The following is a 21,527-nucleotide window of genomic DNA, read 5'->3' on the forward strand; positions in this document are numbered from 1 at the left end:
ATGTGCATGGCGCGCATGTGCAGGTGGCCGGTTGTCCCCCTCAGATTCACTGCCAGAGATGTCAACAGGTATCCGGCGCTTGGTTGCAATGTTATGTAGTATTGCGCAGACAGCCACAATGCGGCAGCACATTTCAGGACTGTAATACATGGCCCCACCTGTCTTGTGCAGTATGCGGAACCTGCTCTTGAGCAGGCCAAATGTCCTTTCTATGCAGTTCCTTGTCCGTATGTGTGCAATATTGTAGCGCCGTTGCTGGGGTGTAGCAGGGTTGAGGTATGGGGTCAGGAGGTATTCACGGAGGGCGTAGCCACTGTCACCTGAATGAGAGGAGCAGATGGTGATTGCCTGTGCTGCGCTGTTACATCTTAGCAATGTGACATTTTCAACTAAGTGTACTTACAAAGTAGGTGTCCTTCCCCAAACTCTCCCCTGACCAGTCGTGTGTGGAGGCCGCTGTGCCGGAAAATGAAGGAGTCATGGGTACTCCCTGGGTACTGTGCGACAATGTCAGTGATGTATGTCTTAGCATTGCAGACCATCTGGATGTTGAGGGAGTGGTAGGACTTTCTATTGCGGAACATATACTCCATGGCAGCTGGTGGGCAGATGGCGACGTGGGTACAGTCTATGCATCCGAGCACATGTGGAAAATGGGCTACATTGTAGAATTGTAGCTTGGTCATGTCCAATTCCTGTTGGCTGGCGGGGAATTTGATGTGACGGTGTAGCTGGGTGAGCATGGCGTCAACAAAAGTGTGGAGGCAGCGTGACATGGTGGGCTGGGATATCCCCCCAGCAGCCGCTACTATCCCCTGGAAACTCCCGGAGGCCAGGAGGTGCAGGCTACACAATACCTGCACATGTGTAGGCACCGCATTGGTACGGCTTGTTGGGTGCTGCATCAGGGGGTCAAGGTCCTGTATTAGCTGCATTATCATTTCCCCATTCAGCCTGTATTTAGCATATATCTGCTCTCTGGTTTGGCCCAGCAAGGTGACCCGCTGGCGGAATATCCTGTCCTGGATCCTGCGTCTCCTCCGTGCTAATCGCTCTAGCCTTCGACGCCTCACCACCATGTACATTCCTGGCATTGTGGGACTCCTAATGCTGCTGATGATGATGGTCCTTATGTGTGATTGGTCAGGCCTGAACCTGTTGGTGATAGGACAACGGTATTTTGAAAGGTTTTTTTGCATGGCTTTTATGGTTACCACCTGCTTTGAGTAGTCCTTATTTTGCGCGGTGCAAATAGCGATTTTTGGGTTTTTCGCTATTAGCGATTTTTCTTGAATACCGATTGCGATTATATAGCGATTTCGCTATTATTTTCGCAGAATCCGTGGTTTATCGCATTTTCCGATTCGCTAATGCTCACCTGCCGGGATTCTGCGAATATATTAGCGAATTCGCAATTCTGTGTTTGCGAATTCGCTATTTTGATGTTGAATGCCGATTACGGAAATTGCGCCCGCATTTGCATTTTCGCAGCGATTGCGGGTGCAATTTTACTTCATGAATCAGGCTGTAAATCATGCAAACTACTGACTATGGACCCGACAGCTGAAATTGGGCACTTGGTGGAAGAGGCTAGTACGGAGGGTTGGATCACGCCTAAAGAAGCACAATTTTTGGTCACCACCCATCCAGTGACACCGTACTTTTATGTTTTACCAAAAATCCATAAAGCTGCAAGACCTCACCAGGGCGCCCGATCATCTCGGGCATTGGCTCTCTACTCAAACCTCTATCCACCTTTGTGGACTTTTTTCTTAGATCACTGGTCAAATGTATGCCAACGTATCTCCAGGACACCAAAGATGTCCTGAGATTACTTCCTGAGGTCGAGTTCAATGTTGAGACTGACCTGTTGGTCAGTTTCGACTTTGAATCTCTGTACACGTGTATCCCCCAGGAGGAGACCCTGCAAGCCATCAGGGGTCTCCTGGAAACACAGGTTCTCGATAGTATAACACCTATCAACTTTATAATGGAGTGCGCTAGAATAGCAATGACAGAAAACTGTTTCAAGTTTGAAGACTCCATTTATCTCCAGATATCGGGCATGTCAATGAGGAGCGTCTTTGCCCCCAGTTTGGCCAATTTGTATGTCCATGTGTTCGAGACGGAATGTGTACTTGACCAGAGCAACCCATTTTTCCATCAAGTGTTGCTCTGGAGAAGGTACATTGAAGATATACTCGTCATTTGGCGCGGGGATGCTGCTTCCGTACATGCCTTCCAAACCTGGCTCAACACCAAGAATCAGTACCTCAAATTTACTGTCGAGTACAGTCGATCAGAACTTCCTTTTCTCGACCTACTCATTGTCCCAATGGCGGGGAGGCTAGGGAGCAAACTATACCGTAAACCTATGTCAAGGAATATATTGCTTCCTTTCAACAGCCACCACCCTAGGTCTCTTAGGGAAAACTTGCCCTTTGGCCAGTTTTTGAGAGTTCCACGGAACTGTTCTAAGAAGGTAGACTTTGACCTGGTCTCCAGTGACCTATCTAAGAAATTGAAACTACGTGACTATCCTAGACAACATGTAAGAAGAGCACGGAAGAGGGCATCAAATAATCATCGAGAGGCTCTACTGGTCCCCCCCAGCTTGAAACCTTCACTGGATAGACTAACGTTTATTACAACGTTTAGCACCCTATCAACTCAAATAAAATAATCAGTTCGGAGGAACTGGCGTATTTTGAACACAGCTGGGAAGACTATTCCCCTTCCACTGTTCTCTTTTAAGAGAGGCCAAAGTCTATGGGACGCCCTGGTTCACACGCGACCACGAACACAGATACAGGGCTCTACCAGTACTTTATGGAACCTCCCCCCTGTCCAAGGCTACTATCCCTGTGGATCCTGTACCGCATGCCCGCAGACACAGAAAACTCTATCGGTGGACATAGGTACTGACAGACCTTGGGTGTTGAAGAAACACACTAACAGCAACAGCGATAAGGTCATATACCTGATCACCTGCCCATGCTCTTTACAGTATGTGGGCATGACAACAAGGAAGGTTAAGCTCAGGATCAATGAGCACAACCTTTATTGGCTGGTTTTATAGTGATATTCGTGTCCTTGGATAGGGTATAAGCTGCAGTTTTCTCTGCGCCTGAGAGATTCTGAAATATCTTCCAATTGGGAGAGTTGAGTGACATGATCCAATGCGCAACCGCCTTTTCAAAGGCCCCTACCATCGGAGGTACCTGATGGAGGAGAGGAGTTAAAGTAGATTTCCTTTTCAGACCTGTGTTAATATCTACCACTTCTCCCTCGTTGTCTCTAGTGTTGTCTGAGAAAAAGAAGTGTAGGCGAATTTTCCGGAAAATATTTCCAGTTCACAACGTAGCAGGAATGGGTCTCCATTGTTAGTGGGAACAGATCCCAAACCTTTGTTAAGAACTCGATGCTCGTTGTCAGTGCGAATGCGGTAGCTCAGATTGACTACGAGATCCTCCCCTCTGCATTCGTCCCTGCTTGCTGTTGTAACTGTTGTCCCCGTCTGCTCCGTATGTTCGGGAAGGACTGCTCACCTTCCCAATGTACTTGCGGTTGACTCCTTCATCTGCCTCTCCACGCAACCACTACAGTACAGGACACCTTTTCTGGATCACAATGTTACATTATTGTCGGCTGGGTCTGGACATAAGTCGTATGCTGTCTGGACAGGGGTCTTATGCTGTTTGTTGGACCTCTAATACTTGCCCAACTAAAGAGCATCATCATGCTACGTATATCGATCGAGATGCTGGCTCGGGGTTGGTAGCAGAGAGTCCTGCTTTTCTTTTTTTTTTTGGAAAACCTTTATTTACGAATCAAAGTACACAGCTATTTAGCCTTACATCCCGGAGCCTAGGCAGCATTATAGAGAGAGGATGATCAGTGCACACAGTGCATATTGTAAAATCGTGCAAGGTTTAGTTTTATGTTATAAATGATGAAAACATAAGTTAAAATACAATAAGGAGCACCTGAACCAGTGCGAAAAAGGCAAGGCAAAAGTACCTAAATGCGACAGTACCCAGCGCAGGAGAAGGCTGGGCCTTAGACCCAGAGAGTACACGTATAAACAGTGCAAAATGGACGATGTCGGGAGGGGAAGAGTACAGGATGTGCAATGTAATGGCATTTGGGTTGGAACCAAAGGCTAAGGGGAAAGTCATGCCTCCAGTGGTGCAGTGTCGGGTGGGAGACAGATATCACCCCTGTATTCGTTCCAGGCCCCCCAGATCTGAAGCCACTTCCTGGGTTTGCCCCGGGCCACGTACACTGTTTTCTCACGAACCATGCACCAATCCATATTGGTCTTCCACAATTCTACAGAGGGAGGCGACGTAGCGCCCCATTTCTGAGCGATGTCATGCTTTGCCACCATGTTTCCCAAAGTGACCCATTGAGTTTGCGCATTATTGTTGTCCGTGGGGCCCCACACATTCAGTAAGCAGCGCCGGGCCTCAGCCGGCAAGTCGACTCCAGTCACCTCACACATCACCGCGTGGACCCGCCTCCAGTAGGAAGCAACCGCGTGGCACTCCCAGATAATGTGCATGAAGGTGGCCAGTGCACCACATCCACGCCTACAAAGTCCGTCCACCGAATGGCCCATATGGATCAACCGGGGACCGGTCACATACACTCTATGCAAAATTTTTAGTTGGACCAAACGTAATCTGGCTGGGATTGCCACTTCCTTGGGGGATGACACCGCACACTGCCAATCCTCGTCATCCAGTTCAACTCCATCACGCACCCATTGTTCTCTCACACTCAGAAGGAGGTCCGTTCGGTCATTAATCAGTTTTTTATAAACCAACGAGATGGCACTGTCCGGCATATGGCCATCTAGCACTCTATCTTCCAACGGGGACGACTCAGGGACCTTCTCTCCCACCGGCAGCACTGCCAGAAGGGCGTGTCGCAATTGGGCGTATCTAAAAAATTCTGTCGCTCCCAGTTGAAACTCTGTTTGTAGAGCGGCGAAAGACTTTATCTCACCCTTGGCCATCATGTCGTCGACCTTGGAGATACCAATGAGGTCTCATCGGTCAAACCCCTTGGTGTGCCACAATTTACCCAATAGGTCTGAGTCGTAAAGTGGCGTGGCCAACGTGAGACTCCCCTTCCATCCCTGTGCCTTCGTGACAGCTCTCCATATGTGTACCGCTGTCCTGGTCGGGCCCGTCATTCTTCCATCCAGAGATCCTGAGTACAACGCCCTGTAGTATTTCCCATAGTCAAGGAGCCACCGGTCCATGGCGTATCCCGGACCATCGGCTGGACCGTAGAAACCATGGTTGAGGGCGGCTAGTTGGGAGGCTCAATAATACCTGCGGACATCAGGCAACGACATACCACGGAAGCGTGAGTTTGGCTATAGCAATACGCGGTCTGCCGTCCCAGAGAAGGGCCAGCTGCAAGCCCTCAACCTCTCTGAAGTACCCGGAGGGGACTGGGTCCTGGGAATTCTGGAGCGCATACAAGAATCTGGGCAGGGACATCATTTTGAACAACGCCACACGTCCAAGTAGGGAAAGCGGTAGCTTCCGCCACCCCTCTACGTCGCGCCGAAGGCGTGCAAGAGGGGGAAGCAAGTTGTTCGCATAACGTGCCTGAGCATCGGTTGAAATATAGATGCCCAGGTATTTAAACCCCTGCCTCGCGATCTGTATGGTGCATCCCCTAGGGAGACGCGGAGTATCACCTCTCAAGACGTATAAGTGTGATTTTGACCAGTTGATGACCAGGCCCGAATACCTACCAAAGGTATGCATCACGTCGCATACCACGATAAGGGACTTGCAGGGAGAGGTGAGGTAGAGCAAGATATCGTCCGCGTATAAAGACACGCGGTCCTCAAAGCCAGTAGACCACCGTATCCCGTTGATATCTGGGTGAACCCGCAACCAGGCAGCCAGGGGTTCCAGCACCAACGCAAATAACAAGGGCGACAACGGGCAACCCTGCCTGGTGCCCCTGCGAAGAGCAAAGGATGCAGACACTCTGCCATTGACCGTAACATTGGCAAGTGGACTAGCATACAAAAGTTTGACCCATCCTATGAAGTCAGGGCCAAACCCAAACTTCGTCAACACAGCCCACAGGTAGTTCCACTCGAGGGAGTCAAAGGCCATCGTGGCATCCAAAGACGCCAAAACGGCCGGCTCCCAGAGTGTACGGATCCTCGCCATAACCGCGTGGAGTCTCCTAAGGTTAAGGGCGGTGTTGCGGTGAGGAATAAATCCTGACTGGTCCTGGTGAACCAGTTCGCTAATCGCGCCCACAAGCCGATTGGCCAGTAATTTAGCCAGGATCTTGGGCTCGGCATTCAACAGAGAAATAGGGCAGTACGACCGGCACAGGTCTCTGGGCTTTCCTTCCTTATGTATGACCACAATGGTGGCCAATCTTTGGTCCGGGGGGAGCGCGCCCATCTCTCGTGCCTCCAGGAACATGTCCTGTAGGGGCGGGGCGATGGTGTCAGCTTTTATTTTATAAAGCTCCACCGGAAGGCCGTTAGGGCCGGGTGCCTTTCCGGACCTCAGAGAGCGTATCGCCAGCGCGACCTCGTCTGCAGTTATACCTCTATCCATGTCGTCGCGTACAGTATCCGACAGACACGGAAGGTCCACCTCTCTCAAGAGGGCATCAGAGTCCGCCTCAGACATTTCAGAAACCGAGGTGTAAACGGACTCAAAGTAGTCGGCAAAAACCGTGACTATAGCGCTGGGATCGGTAACAGCCAAGCCGTCCTCCCCCAGCACCTCGGGGACCACCCGGGAGGCCATCTCCTTTTTGTCGAGCCACGCAATAAGCTTGCCAGCCTTGTCCCCAACATCATAGATCCTCCCTTGTTGTTCTCTGCCCATAGCTTTGGCAGCGTCAGTAACAGTGGCCCGATACTCCGACTGCTTAAGTGAGAGAGCGTGGAGCAGTGCAGGCGTCGGATCAGTCTCCAATTGGGAGTCAAGTTCCTCGATCTCTGTTTCTATCTGCACCACATCCTCGTCTCTACGTCTGCGCGCCTCAGCTATTAAGGAGAAGGCTTCGCCTCTCAAGACAGTCTTGAAGGCCTCCCATAGGGGCACCGCTGACGTAACCGAGCCCGTGTTTTCAGAAAAGTAGTTCTCAATGGCTTTAGCCAGGAGTCCACGGGTCTTAGGGCTACGGAATTACCACAGATTAACCGGCGCTACCCGCTTAGCCACCACGATGTCAAAGTCAAAAGACACCCAGACCAGAGAATGGTCCCGGATACCCCTGGCCATCAGACGGGCCTCTGAGACAGCCGACGCGTGGGCCGCCAAAGCCAGAACGTAATCGATCCTGGAGAGGCTACCATGCGCTCCGGAGTGAAAGGAGTACTGACGCTGGGTGGGATGAAGAAGCCTCCAGCAATCAATAAGCCCCATAGTATCCAAAAAGTCAGGAAGCCAGGACTGAGCCCTCCGAAGATCTCTGGATGGATGTCTGTCTAAGGTACCAGAGCCAACCGCGTTGAAGTCACCACCAACAATAAGCAAACCTTCGGCAGACCCAAAATGGCGCCCCCAAGATCCTGAAATGTAGTCGTTTGCAAACCAGGGGGGACGTAAACAGAAACCAAGACTAGGGTACGCCCTTCCCATCTACCCGTTACGGCGACGTAGCGTCCCCTCTCATCAATCACGCTGGATTCTATCTCAAACGGGAGTGACATACGTATCATAATCCCCGCCCCACGGGACCCCGAAGAGAACCCCGAATGTGCCACCATCTTGAAACCTTTTCTATTAAGCGCGTGGCACGTATTCCCTATCAAATGAGTTTCTTGCAGCAGAATGACATCAGGCATGCATTTCTTGAACATTTGTAGTACCACACCTCTCTTAATACGATCCACCAGCCCGTTAACATTCCAACTCAGAACATTTAACTTCTTACCCCCATCGTCAATGTAAAGGCCCATGCCAGCCCTGCAAGGTGGGGTCGCTACAACACAATTAGCAGCATAACAGTTACCTGGCCGTGAAATAGAGAGAAGAAAAAAGAAAACACGTGAAAAACAAACAGCCCATCCGCCCCCCACCCTGCACCCCTGCATTAGACTAAATAGCCCCCCCAACTAGCAGTGTGCCTGTCGCCCCCAGAAAACTACTCTACGAAAAGCCCCTAGAGGAGAAAGGAGTCTGTCCTATCCCCCCCCCTGTTTCCCCCGTTCATAAAGCAAGGATAGTAATAAAGAATACAGTACTGCGTAACCGACTGCCTGGCCAGTCCCATTGTCCGAATAAAGTCCAAAAGATCATTCAATTCCTGAGAATCAGTGCCACCAGCTGCCCCCTCCGACTGTTCCTCGGGTTCATCTCGGCGCTGAGGCAAAGTATCCAGCCAGTCCCCGACGACTTCAGGCATGTCGAAGAACAATGCACGGCCATCATGCTCGATGCGTAGTTTCGCGGGGAACAGTAGTGTGGCTCACTGGTTAGAGGCGGCAGACCCGAGAGCAGAGGACGGACCGGGACCAGGGTTCGATTCCCGGCGCGGCAGGTTTCTGGACCAGGGTCAGCGGACTCGATAATTCTCTCGCCTCTGTGCCCACTCTGATCAGCGATCACACTCGGCAACTCTGGGCATTAGCTTGCCTCATCTTCACTAACGGCCCCACCAGACCGCCGGGGATGCCTGGTCTCACCCTGGAGATACCCATTAAGGGACCATCTCTCAGGGAAGCCAGGAAGGGTTTCGCAGCGGTCGAAGCGCCTTGGGACCCTACGGGTAAGTAGTGCGCTATATAAATGCCAATAAATGCCAATATAAATGCCAATACATTTACATTTACAATACTTCATCCCCAGCTCACGTAGTCTACATTTCACGCCCGTGAAGCTTTGCCTCCGCTTCTACACCGCTTGGGTGAAGTCTGGGAAAAAGTTAATATCAGCATTCTGAAATTTCAGCGGTCCACCTCTCCTCGATGCCAGCAGAATAGCGTCCCGGTCCCTGTAGTTGAACACGCGAGCGATGATGGGACGCGGAAGGGCCCCCAGCTTCGGACGGCCTCCGGGCAGTCTATGAGCGCGCTCAAGCGAGAAAAACTTACTGAGGCCCCCCGGGGCCAGGTTGTTCTGGACCAAGTTCTCGACAAAGAGGTTGGTGGCATCCTCCTCGGCCCCCTCCGGAACACCTACAATTCGGACGTTCTGGTGCCTGGCACGTCCTTCAAAGTCATCAAGCCTACGGGCAAACAGCGAGTTCGCAGCTTTCAGGTCCCGGACCTCCGATTACAGATCCGATACATCTGAGGTCAGGCTCGATGTTTTTATATCAAGTGACTTGACCCGATCGTTGGTCTTGCCCAAGTCGGCCCTGATCAAGTTGACCTCAATGGCCAGCGTGTCGACCTTATGCGTCAATACCTCATGTTGCTTGTGCATCTCGGCTTTTATGCCCGCGATGGCACCCATGACGTCCCGGAGAGTCGGGCCGAGTCATCCAGCGACCCATGTCGATGCATGTCCTTAAGCCTCGCAACAGCTCCGGTGAGCCCTTTGGGTGGGCATATCGTTCTATGTTGGTGGATTGAGAAAAGGTTGATTTTCTACTGATTCGGGGCTTCCCTCTGTCGGGTTCAACCCTGCCCGCCATGTTAGGCAAGAGGCAGGGGGCGCTAGAGGGCGCGTAAGCGGAATGGCTGCTTGAGCTCGCAGCTCCCGCTCCTTGGACCATTATCCTGCCATTATCCTTTGCCACGGGACCCACATTTGCTTTAATTCCCGGTGATCCGCTGCAGGGTGACCTCTCCCACACTCGCTCCAAGTTTGACGGCACTGTGCGGCTCGGGGCCGAGCTGTGCCTCCGAGAAGTTTTCACCGGCTGGTGCCCTGGAGCAGGGGAGCGTGCGTGGCCGGCTGCTGCAAACTACGCAAGACCGGGGTCAGCCACGAGGAGCTAGGCCGCTCCTCGCTACGGCTGTCGGAACCCTGGCCCGGAACTGGCCGGCGGACCTGCGGCGGCGGTAAGAGGCGACCTGCCTAGCTGTGCGGGGGCCCCCCCCGACCCCCTCACTGCCCCCGCCGCTCTCGTTTACGGCGCGGCGGGCGCCTACCACTCCTCTGCGCTGAAGGCTGCCGGGGGACGGACGCTGCACATCTTCAGCCCCCGGGAGTGCCTGCAACTGATTGGGGCTCTCGGGCAGATAGCGCGGATCGGAGGGCTGCCTTGCGGAGAGACCGGCTGTCGGGCCCTGGCCCTTGGACCTGCTCCGACTGCCGTTTTTGGACCTCGGCCGGCCCGGGTCAAATACATTGCTCCTGCAGTTGGGGCGCTGTCCTGCATCATCATACAGCCGCGGTCTCCCTGCTGCGCAATCTGGGACCCTACACAGTCTCCCTTCATCTCGGTGGCACTGCTCTGTCCCCTGCTGGCTGAGTTACGTGAGGCGGACCTGCCAGAATAGCCAGGTTTGAACACTGCACCTGGGCAGTGACTTTAAAGTTGGACTGCTCTGCCCTCATTTACACCTGGGCCTATCGACCTGCCTGCATACAAAGCGGAGACAAGAAGCTGGGCTCTAATCCCTCCGGCACTCAGGCTCAGTCGCCCCCCCCCGGCCGCCGGTCCACACAGGGCCTGCCCGACCCCGCCGGGACCCCGCGGCATCGCCGTCGAGACCCTTGCTGCACTGTTGGCGAACAAACCCACCCTACACCTGCTGTGACCCTGCCTCCTGGTGATAGCGTCCCTGACCAAGGACCCGCGGTGATCCCACACCCCACAGTCCTAGGACGCTGTGTCCCGCCGCCATTATGGTGCGGCCAGAGAACCGCCAAACCAAACTTAGCTTTGATGCCGCGAAAAAGGGTGCGAAATCAACGCACCTGGACCCGGATCCTAGCACGTCGTCCCCGAAGACCAACACTTCTCCTGCCAAGGACGCTGACCTGACTAGCCTGATACAGGAGATGAGGCAAGGCTTCGCCACTGTTGTAGAGAAGGTTGACGGTGTCACCGCTCGGCTGGACGCACTGGTACATAAGGTTGACCGCCACGAGGAGCGCATCACGACTGCGGAGCAGCGTATCTCCGACACCTCAGATGTTGTCACGTCTCACACCACTCAACTGTCCAGGATGGACAACCTACTCAGGATTATAGCGGCAAAAAACGAAGATTTGGAAGCCCGTAGCCACCGAAACAACATACGGGTCACCAATGTGCCGGAATCCACAGATACGGGCAGAATGGAGCTGTACATTGAGAAACTGCTCAAAGGATCCATTGGCGAGGACGCTTTTTCGCCTCAATTCATCGTCGAAAGGGCGCACCGCTCATTGGCACCCATGCCCAAACCCGGCCTGCCACCGCGCCCCATAATTGCTCGGCTGCTGAACTATCGTGACCGGGACGCTGCGCTCCGGGCGGCACGGTCCCAACAATCGCTGCAATATAATGGCGTCACTTTTTCCATCTACCCGGATTTCACGCCCATAGTGCAGGAAGAGCGGCGCAAATTCCTACCTGTAAAGAAAAAGCTGCGAGAGGCTCAGATAGATTATGCACTATTATACCCTGCAAAGCTGCGAGTCACCCACCAGGGCAAGCAACGATTCTTCACCAACCCGCAGAAAGTAGAGGACTTTCTCAAATCACTCCGGCGAGCACGCAGGGACGACCAGGATGCTGCAGAGGATCGTGATAATGCTGACCTATCCCCGGCGCCACAAGAGGACTAACTGTTTAACATTCACTGCACTGCGCACCTTGACTGCGCTGGCTCACGATTTCTATACATTATGGCGCACAGGCATGGGAAACCAAGTGGACGAGGACCCTGCACGGACTCTGCATCCCTGTGGTAATGTAAACCAAGGACCACTTTCCTGGCCCTAGTCTCCACCTAGGGCGGCACAGAATCGGGGCTAGGGTTCGGGAAGTGGCTGTGCGCACTCTATGTCTTACCCCTACTGGGAGATCCCCTCTGACTTGCTGATGTTTCAGCTGTTAATGTTGCTTGGGTTGGGGGGAGGGGGGAGGCGGGTGGGATCCTGGGTGGGGTTGCTTGGCTTCTGGCATGATTGGGATGCTGGGGTGGGTGGTGGGGGGTTTGTTTCGTGAGGCACCCATATCTTGGACTGTATGCTTGGACTTTATCTTGGTGGTGGCGCCGATGCTGGTGGAGCGGAGGTGGTTTTCTTATGCTGCCTGTATTGGTACGGATATGTTTTTTGTTGTACTGTCAATGGCTACTCCGGCAGCAACTACACAATTGACTTGTTTGTCCTGGAATATTAGAGGGTTGAATGATGCCAGAAAGTGTCGTAATGTACTTGCTTATCTCGACAGACATCATGTGCAAGTAGCTATGTTGCAGAAAACGCATTTGTCACCACAGGGCGGGACATCTTTCGCGAGTAGGTGGGCCGGAGAACGTGTTTTCTCCTCGTATTCCACCTATTCGAGGGGCGTCGCTATCCTCATTGCCCGCAAGATCCCATTTCAGAAGTACGGGGAACTGATTGACAGAGACGGCAGATATGCATTGCTATGGGGCAGGATAGGCCGTGACACCTTTACATTTGTAACCATGTACGCACCTAATGTTGGCACACCTGCCTTTTTCACTACACTTTGGGGCAAAATCCTCTCTGTTGCGTCACGACATGTGGTCTGGGGTGGGGATTTCAATCTGGCGTTGCTGCCTCAGCTAGATAGAGCGGATGGGGTCTGCTCCTACAAACCCGGGGCAAGGGAGGCGCTGGAGGGCATCATTGAGGAGGGCGGACTACTGGACGCCTGGCGACACCTGTACCCACTGGGATGGGAAGGCACACACTTTACATCACATACCGGGACCTGGGCGCGTCTAGACTATTTCTTTATCTCAAGAGATGTCGCGGTGGAACTTGTGGGGGTTTGTCACCTGCCGAGGACTTACTCTGATCACAGTCCTGTCTTGCTCCACTTTCGCACACTGGTTGGGACAGCCCACGTCCGCAATGGAGACTTCGCCCTGACATCCTCCTCGATAACCTATTTCACTCTGAATTGGGGGAAGAGATTGCTGATTTTTTTACCAGGAATAAGGGTTCGGTGGACTCTGTTGAGCACATATGGGAGGCTTTCAAGGTCACTATAAGGGGGTACTGTATCTCCAAGGGACATGGCATATTGCGCACTATCCTCGCATCCATTAGTACACTGGAGAAAGAATTGCGGGATCTAGAGCTACGAATGGTGTCCAACAACAGCCCCGACCTACAGGCCACATTTAGGAAGACACTGTCACGATATGAGGAGGAGGCTGCGCGAGAGGCCAGGTTCAGGGGCAAACACTGGTGGGCCCGTAAGTACTGCGAGGGGGACAGGCCCGGGAGGGCACTTGCTGTGATCACACAACCACCGCGGGCGCATAACACTATGTTAGAACTCACCGACGCCTCTGGCACTGCTGTCAGGGACTCAGATGCGATCCTTGCCCATTTTGTGACGCATTACCATTCACTCTACACCTCCACGGCGGAGCCCAATGTGTCGTATGCTGACTACCTCAATGACCTGGTGCTGTGCTGGCTTAGTGACGGAGACAGGGCGTTTCTTGCTGCACCGTTTGAGCTAGATGAGGTTCGAGAGGCCATTATGTCCCTCAAGAATGGCAAGGCCCCAGGGCTTGACGGCATACCGGCCGAATTCTACAAAGCTTATATTGACATCATGGCCCCGGTGCTCAGCGAGGTCTTCTCGGAATCCCTATGCGATGGGGTGCTCCCCTGTTCCATGCGCGAAGTAGTGATCACATCTCTCCTTAAGCCCGATAAAGATCCCAAATCCTGTAACTCTTATCGGCCGCTCTCTCTCCTAAACTGTGACGTTAAGATACTTGTCAAAGTCTTGGCCACCCGGCTGTCGCTCTTAATGACCAGACTTGTACTGCCTGATCAATCAGGCTTTGTGGCGGGCAGATCTACCTCCCACAACCTTCGTACGCTCTTCTCCCTGCTCGCATGGTACACCCTGACACACCAGTGGTGGCCGTATTTCTCGACGCAACCAAAGCCTTCGACTCAGTCGAGTGGCCCTACCTGTTCTCTGTGCTGGCCAGTATGGGATTTCCCAAATTATTTATATCTTGGGTCCACCTGCTATACACACGTCCTATGGCAAGAATACTGATCAATGGTCACTTATCACAGCCTATCGCACTAACTAGGGGTACAAGGCAGGGGTGCCCTCTCTCCCCCCTATTGTTCGCTGTAGCTGTCGAGCCTCTTGCCTATCGATTGCGTCAACTGCATCGCGGTGGTGCAGTGCAATGCTTGCAGCGCCAGATAGATGTATCCCTTTATGCGGATGACATCACCTTGTATGTCAAACACCCCGAAATATACCTTAATCCTTTACTCAGAGAGTTTGTACTGTTTGGCGGGATGTCCGGTGTCCATATAAACTGGTCCAAATCGCAGTTTTTCCCTCTAACCGACGCGGTGAGTACTTTCCCTCTTGATTACCCGCTCGAGTGGTGTCAGTCCGACCTTCGCTATCTTGGGATCTGCATCTCATGCGACAGGGATGAGACACTGCTGTCCAATTACGGTGTAGCAATAACCAAGCTGATTGCTTCAGTGGACCGATGGGTCACTTTGCCACTGTCTATGGCTGGGAGAGCGTCGCTCATAAAAATGGTGGTGCTCCCCCGCTTTCTTTACCTTTTTCTCAATATACCTTACTTTCCTGGTGCTAATTTCTTCCGGACCCTGCGATCGGAGTTGCGCCTGCTATTTTGGGGAGGCAGGAACCCCCGGCTTAAGTGGTCCACGCTCACACTCCCCTACGAAAAGGGAGGCTTCGATGTTCCTGATTTCGAGGCCTACTATCAATGTGCACAGGCGCATTTCGCTCACCACTGGATGGCTCCTACTTCCTTCATGCCGCACGTAGCAGTGGAGGACTGGATTGTACATCCCCTTCCACTTAATGGTCTGCTCCACTGACTTGAATCTTCCATCACTACACCGAATACGTTGGTCTCCTGCACGTTGGATGCGTGGCGCCGCATAACCAGGAGCTTGGCTTGTAAACTACTCTACTCGCCCAAGTTGCCGCTTACATACCACCCTAGTCTTACCCTTCTGGAAGAACTGGGCTTTCGTAACCTTTGTGTAAAGGTACGAGTTTCTTGCTGGGGTGACCTGTTCTCCAACGGCACCTTTAAACCGACAGAGTTGTTCTTTGCTGGACATGAATACACTCCTCTTGAGCTCTTTTACTATGTGCGGCTGCAGGCTCGGATGAAGGACATCCTGCCTGACTTTCCCAGCGAACCTGACGTCTTGCCACCGCTACACTTCTTATTGTGTTCACAAGATGGGGCCCATCTGGTCTCTGGTCTTTACAAACAACTCAGGAGGGCTGCCCCGGTACCGGACTCCAATGCGCGGCTGCGCTGGTCTGCCGAACTTGCTGTCGACATATCAGATGAACAGTGGCAACACTGCTGCGCGCTCACCTCCCGAATCTCCGCCAGCAGCAGATTGAAGATCATCCATTATAAATACTTGCAGCGTGTGTATTACACGCCGGTGAGGAAGCGGCGTTTCGGCCTGGCGGACGATGATTGCTGCGAACGTTGCCACACCGCTGGTGCCGACTTTCTCCATTTGGCGTGGACATGCCCCCAGGTGGCGCGCTACTGGCAACAAGTGATAGACGCTCTCGCGGAGATGGTTGAGGAGACTGTGCCCTATGACCCGCTGGTGGCCCTGCTGGGAGACACTAAGCAGCTCCCTAGGTCCTGCCGGAAATTTGTCGATACCGCCCTGCTGCTTGCCAAGAGGCGCGTGGCTTGCCGATGGGGAAGGGGCAGAGCGCCCAAATTCAAGGACTGGCTAGGTGATTTAACTCACTGTCAGGATCAGCATGTAACATTTGCTGAACTACTGCCCATTTCGAGTCGTCCTAGTGACATTTGGGGGCCGCTGGTGCAATATCTACTAGCACGTTCGGATGACGCGGGGTCAGCAGCCGACCAACCTGGTATAGATTAGCGCCCTGCTCATATGTTAGACCTGGCCTTGGACCCTGGTTGTGCGCGCACGCCTCCTCCTTGTACTATCCAGATGGGGGTCCCCCCCGGTTCCCACCGCTCTACACTCGCTGGTCCCCTCCCCCCCCGGCCCGTGTGCAACATCCGCATCATGGCTCTACCCCACCCCCGGCCCACCATTAATCTCCCTTGCCTGCATGCTCCCACTCTATGCCCGACCTGACATGCGTCATGACACCCACTGACGGCTGACTCCTTGGGGCCCTGTACCTAGCATTGCTTCTGGCTTAAACTATCCCTCTTGCCGGGACGGCTATGACACGCACATGTTGATACACACACCTCTGCTCACATAAGACGCCACACCGACTCACAGCTGCTCAACTAGCAAGGTAGTCATGAAGTGCCTTTTGGTTACCGAATTGTTGGGGAGTTTTGTTACATTGATGGAGAGGGAAGAGCTTTCTTTTTTTTTTTTCTCTCCAAAGAAAAACACTGTTCTACTGCTGCTCATCCTCTCTTGCCATGCACCATCGGTTGCGCTACCCCGCTCCATTTCCTCCTTACAATGCCGCCGGGCCTCCGGGATGCCGGCCTTACGGCTGTGTTAAATCCGATTCTTACCTGCTGCCGGCCTCCGGGTTGTAGGCATAACAGGCTGTGTGATATGTTTCAAATTACACAATAAAGCAGATTTGAACTCCAAAAAAAAAAAAAAAAATGTTAGGCAAGAGGCCACCACGATCGGGAAAAGCCCCGGCCCTTGCCGGATCACCAACACAAAGAGCAGTCACAGCCGTATGCACCGTTTGTTCAGCCCCAACAAGCTCCGGAACTCCGCAAACTTCGCTTTGAGGCGGGCCAGTCACTCTCCTTCCACTCCACCACCACACGTCCGTGTCGCAGTCCCGACTCAGGCACAGGCGCTGATGACGTCGTCGTCCCCAAACTTTCACACGGTGTATCTCCACCTAGGGACCTCGGATTTTCAATCGGACAACGGGTCCCGTGTCAGCAGCAGCTCACCAACAGTTTCCCACTTCCGTGGGGTAGGATCGACGACAGGATTAATTCGGAGGGTCGGAGGGTCTTCGGAGCTCCGAGCTCACGCGGCCATCTTGGTTGCGCGCGAAGCTCCTCCGAGTCCTGCTTTTCTTGGAGCGTTACACCTTCATTCTTTAAAGATATTTAGTCTTTATTATTATTATTGCCATTTTTCATTCATTTTAATAATACGCGATAGCTGCGTGCTAGTGGGGTTCATAGCACTGGAGTGGCCACATTGTCTTAGCCAACCCGAGAGTGTCTGTCCTTAATCGTACAACCTGCACGGTGGCTCAGCAGTCTTTTCTTGCATGAGATTGGTTGGACTGCAACCAATCAGAGAACGGTTCATCTCGTCATGACATACGCTCTTTCTTGGTTCGCTATCTCTCAGTTTGTTAGCGGAACTGATTAGACCAGGTTGGCCAAATAGTCCTTTTTGTATAGCCGATATGAATATTTCGCTACGCCATACTTAGTACTGAATGTATGGCTGGTATGTGACTATTGAGACACTTCACATATTTCCTGAGTCTATCTTTACAGCACCAGATTGGAAGTTGAACGTTCCACTACATCCAATCAACAAGCGGCTCAAGGCGTTATATTTATATGTGACGTCTTCACTAAACACGCTACCACTGCAGCTTTCTATCCGGTCCGCCTGTGGCACTTTGTAACTGTTTTCCCTCACGATTGCACCACACACGGACGGAATTCATCTCCAAGCCTCGAGTCAATCCTTATAGCATTGGATTGGCTGTTGAGCATTCTGCTACATTCAATCAGGAAGCGGCTCAGGGTGTCCCAGACTCAAACGGGAAGTACATGATTTTGCTATTATGCTACTATCATGGCTTTCTATCTGGTCCACCTACGGCACTTTGCTACCACTGGCCCTCAAGATTGCGCTACACGCATGCGCACTTTACTTACAGGCTGCATACAGGCCCCCATCAGGTCCGCAATCACTTAAGAGCTTGCGGGTCTACCGGATATTTAAGCATGCCTTCCTGTGGCGTCGGTACCTCTCCCTCAGCTTAGGCTCAAGCCTGGGACGGGCTAGGAGTCAGCGGCGCTAAGGACGGTGCCATCGATGGCTTTCTGCAACTTTTACCAATTTCCTTCTGGGTCACGCATTACGGCTGTGCTTCGCCATCTACAAGCAGAGTTTACTATCTAGAAGGGGTGAACTATTACGAGCTTTCTTTGCACCGAGATACCACTGCATCCTAGCCCTTTTTGATCCTCATAAGGGCGATGACTTGAGCATCTGGTCTCAAAATCCTCTTTTAATGTTACTTTCTTTCATTCTCATCCGGGTCATGAATAGGTGGGAGAATGATAGTTGTACTGACCACACTGGCATTATTTTTGAATACACATCGGACATGCGGGGTTCTCATGGTTTGCTGTCCGGTTCGCAACTTCGGCACCAAGATTTATTACAAATGTTGATCTTAAGAATTACTAAGTGGTATGATAACGAGCTTTCCATACCGTTTTTGAATTTCATTGTAGAGTGAGGCCTCATCACCTGAGCGAGCGCCGGGAGAGGTGAGGTATTTCCCCAAGAGCTCTTGGGTGAGTTGATATTTATACATTGACAGTTAAAATACTGTGGCTATTCTATGTATATATGTTGTAGTGTTTTCTGTTATGTTTGTGTTTATTTGTGGTGTGTACATACTTATGTGCTTACCTTACAGGAAGGAAATTACTTGCCAAGGACAAATTCACCTACACGTCGGAATTAGCCACATGGTAAGAAAAATCCATGTATGATTTACCATACTTTTTTGCAGTAGTGTAAACAACTAGATCCTGAAGAAAGCCTCTGGTCTACTCTTTGACCTTGTATGGCTGAAACATGTCGACCTCTTCCATCATTTGATAGTTAACATTTTTTCAATACTATCTGCAGACTGTTTTTAGTTTTGGCATTATAATGACCCTGTAATAAAATTTGGCTTTCGCCATTATAATAGCCAATTTTAGCTTCACACTTTCTCACTCATCCGAGCACTGCAAATATTTTTCAGCACCACCACACCACTTTTTCTGGCTATCGATCACTGGTGGATCAACACTAGGATTATTCTCACGTTTACATCCAGTGAGATACCTAGTAGATACCAGTTTTCTTTCAAAAATCCCAGATGATGATGCTCCGCCATCGGGTGGGCTGATGGGTTTTCCTTCCCTTTGTGTATGAAACTGTTATATTCCTTACCCACAGCCAAGGCCAAAGCAGGCCAACATGTTTCACAATCTTACCAGATTCTTAGTGGCACCCGTCAAGGATGTCCCCTTTCCAGGCTCTTTTTTGTATTGGCAGTGGAACCACTTATCCAACATCTCTGCCATGCTCTGCCTAACGTTGGAATCCCAATTTGTCAGGTTGTTCTTTCGGGGTCCCTATACACGGACGATATGCTCCTGTACCTTAAAGATCTTCGGACGAATATAGCCAAACTGACCAGCTACTCTTCCGGTTTGGCTCCATGTCAGGTACAAATAAGCGCGTCTAAGTCCTGCGTGTATTTCTTCTATGCATTTATTAGGAGCCCACTCTCCAATTTGGTGAGCTACAATTAAAAATGGGCGCTGATTCCTTCCGTTACTAAGGAATTCAAATTTATAGGGAAACACGTGATATACTGGAAGGGAACTTGGTACGTGTGGTTAACTCCCTGAGGTCTCAGGTGTCCTTATGGATCAGGCAACCCATATTCATTGCAGGCAAGCTGGCGCTGGCAAAAATGGTCATGTTACCACGGTTATTGTACCATTTCGTGAATCTCCCACGGGTGGTCCCAACCTAGGTATTTAAGCTCGTAAACTCAATGCTGATTGATCTTGTCTGGGGAAAGGGGAGTGACAGAGTTAGCCTGTCTGACCTGCAACTGCTGGCATCCAGTGGGGGAATAGAGCCCAAACTTTAAAGCCTATTGCTTAGCTGGACAGTTGCAATGAGTATCATATTGGTTAGCAGGCCATAACCTTTTTGAAATAGGGTACACAACAGTACGAATGTCTGACATAATATCGACAGACAGATTATCGAAATGCAAAAATATCGGAGCAAAAATATCGACAGCAAAAATATCGGAATCCTATCTTCATTAAGGTAAGTACAAAAATATCGAAAAAAGAATATCGTAGTACAAAAATATCGGAATCAAAAATATCGTTTTTTTAAATGTATTAATAATAATGTAAAAATAATTTTAAAATACATATAATTTTACAACTATTAAATAAAAATATTAAAACAAAATTAAAACTAATACATATACATTTAAAATAAATAAAACACTTAATAATTTAATGTAATTTTAATTTTTTTCATGTAATTTATTTGATTTCATGTAATATTTTTGGGTTTTTACCCTGTACGCCTGTACCCCAAAAACCTAAAACTGACCCTGAACCCTAAAAATATCCCTGTACCCCAAAAACCCAAAACTGACCCTGAAACCTAAAAATACCCCTTTACCCAAAAACTGAAAACTGACCCTTATCCCTAAAAATACCCCTTTACCCAAAAACTGAAAACTGACCCTGAACCCTAAAAATACCCCTTTACCCAAAAACTGAAAACTGACCCTGAACCCTAAAAATACCCCTTTACCCATGAACTGAAAACTGACCCAGAACCCTAAAAATACCCCTTTACCCAAAAACTGAAAACTGACCCAGAACCCTAAAAATACCCCTTTACCCAAAAACTGAAAACTGACCCTGAACCCTAAAAATACCCCTTTACCCAAAAACTGAAAACTGACCCTGAACCCTAAAATACCCCTTTACCCATGAACTGAAAACTGACCCTGAACCCTAAAAATACCCCTTTACCCAAAAACTGAAAACTGACCCAGAACCCTAAAAATACCCCTTTACCCAAAAACTGAAAACTGACCCTGAACCCTAAAAATACTCCTTTACCCAAAATTAATTAATATTATTTAATTACCAATTAATTATTAATTTCCAATAACAATAAAGTAAATATATTAGCACATTTGCTGTAATTAATTTAATGTAATAATTAATATTATTTTTCCCAATTAATTAATTAAGAATAACAATAAATTATATATAAAAAATTACTATAATTAATGTAATTAAATCATTAATATTAATTAATTACCAACGAATTAATAATTATAAATATGTAAAAAATTATATTAATTAATTAACGAATTAATAGAAATTAATTACCAATTAATTATTAATTAAAATATGTACAAACATATATCAATTAATTAATTATTATTAAATTACTTCCCACCCTATTCCCCTATAAGCCCATAACCCGCTAGAGAACATATTTATCAATTAATCAATTAATTAAAAAATAATTAAAAATTATTTCTCAATTAATTAATTAATAATTCCTACTAAATAATAATTCATTTAACATAATTAAATTACTTCCCACCCTATT

This window comes from Lissotriton vulgaris, chromosome 6 (genome assembly GCF_964263255.1).
Source record: "Lissotriton vulgaris chromosome 6, aLisVul1.2, whole genome shotgun sequence".
NCBI lineage: Eukaryota > Metazoa > Chordata > Amphibia > Caudata > Salamandridae > Lissotriton > Lissotriton vulgaris.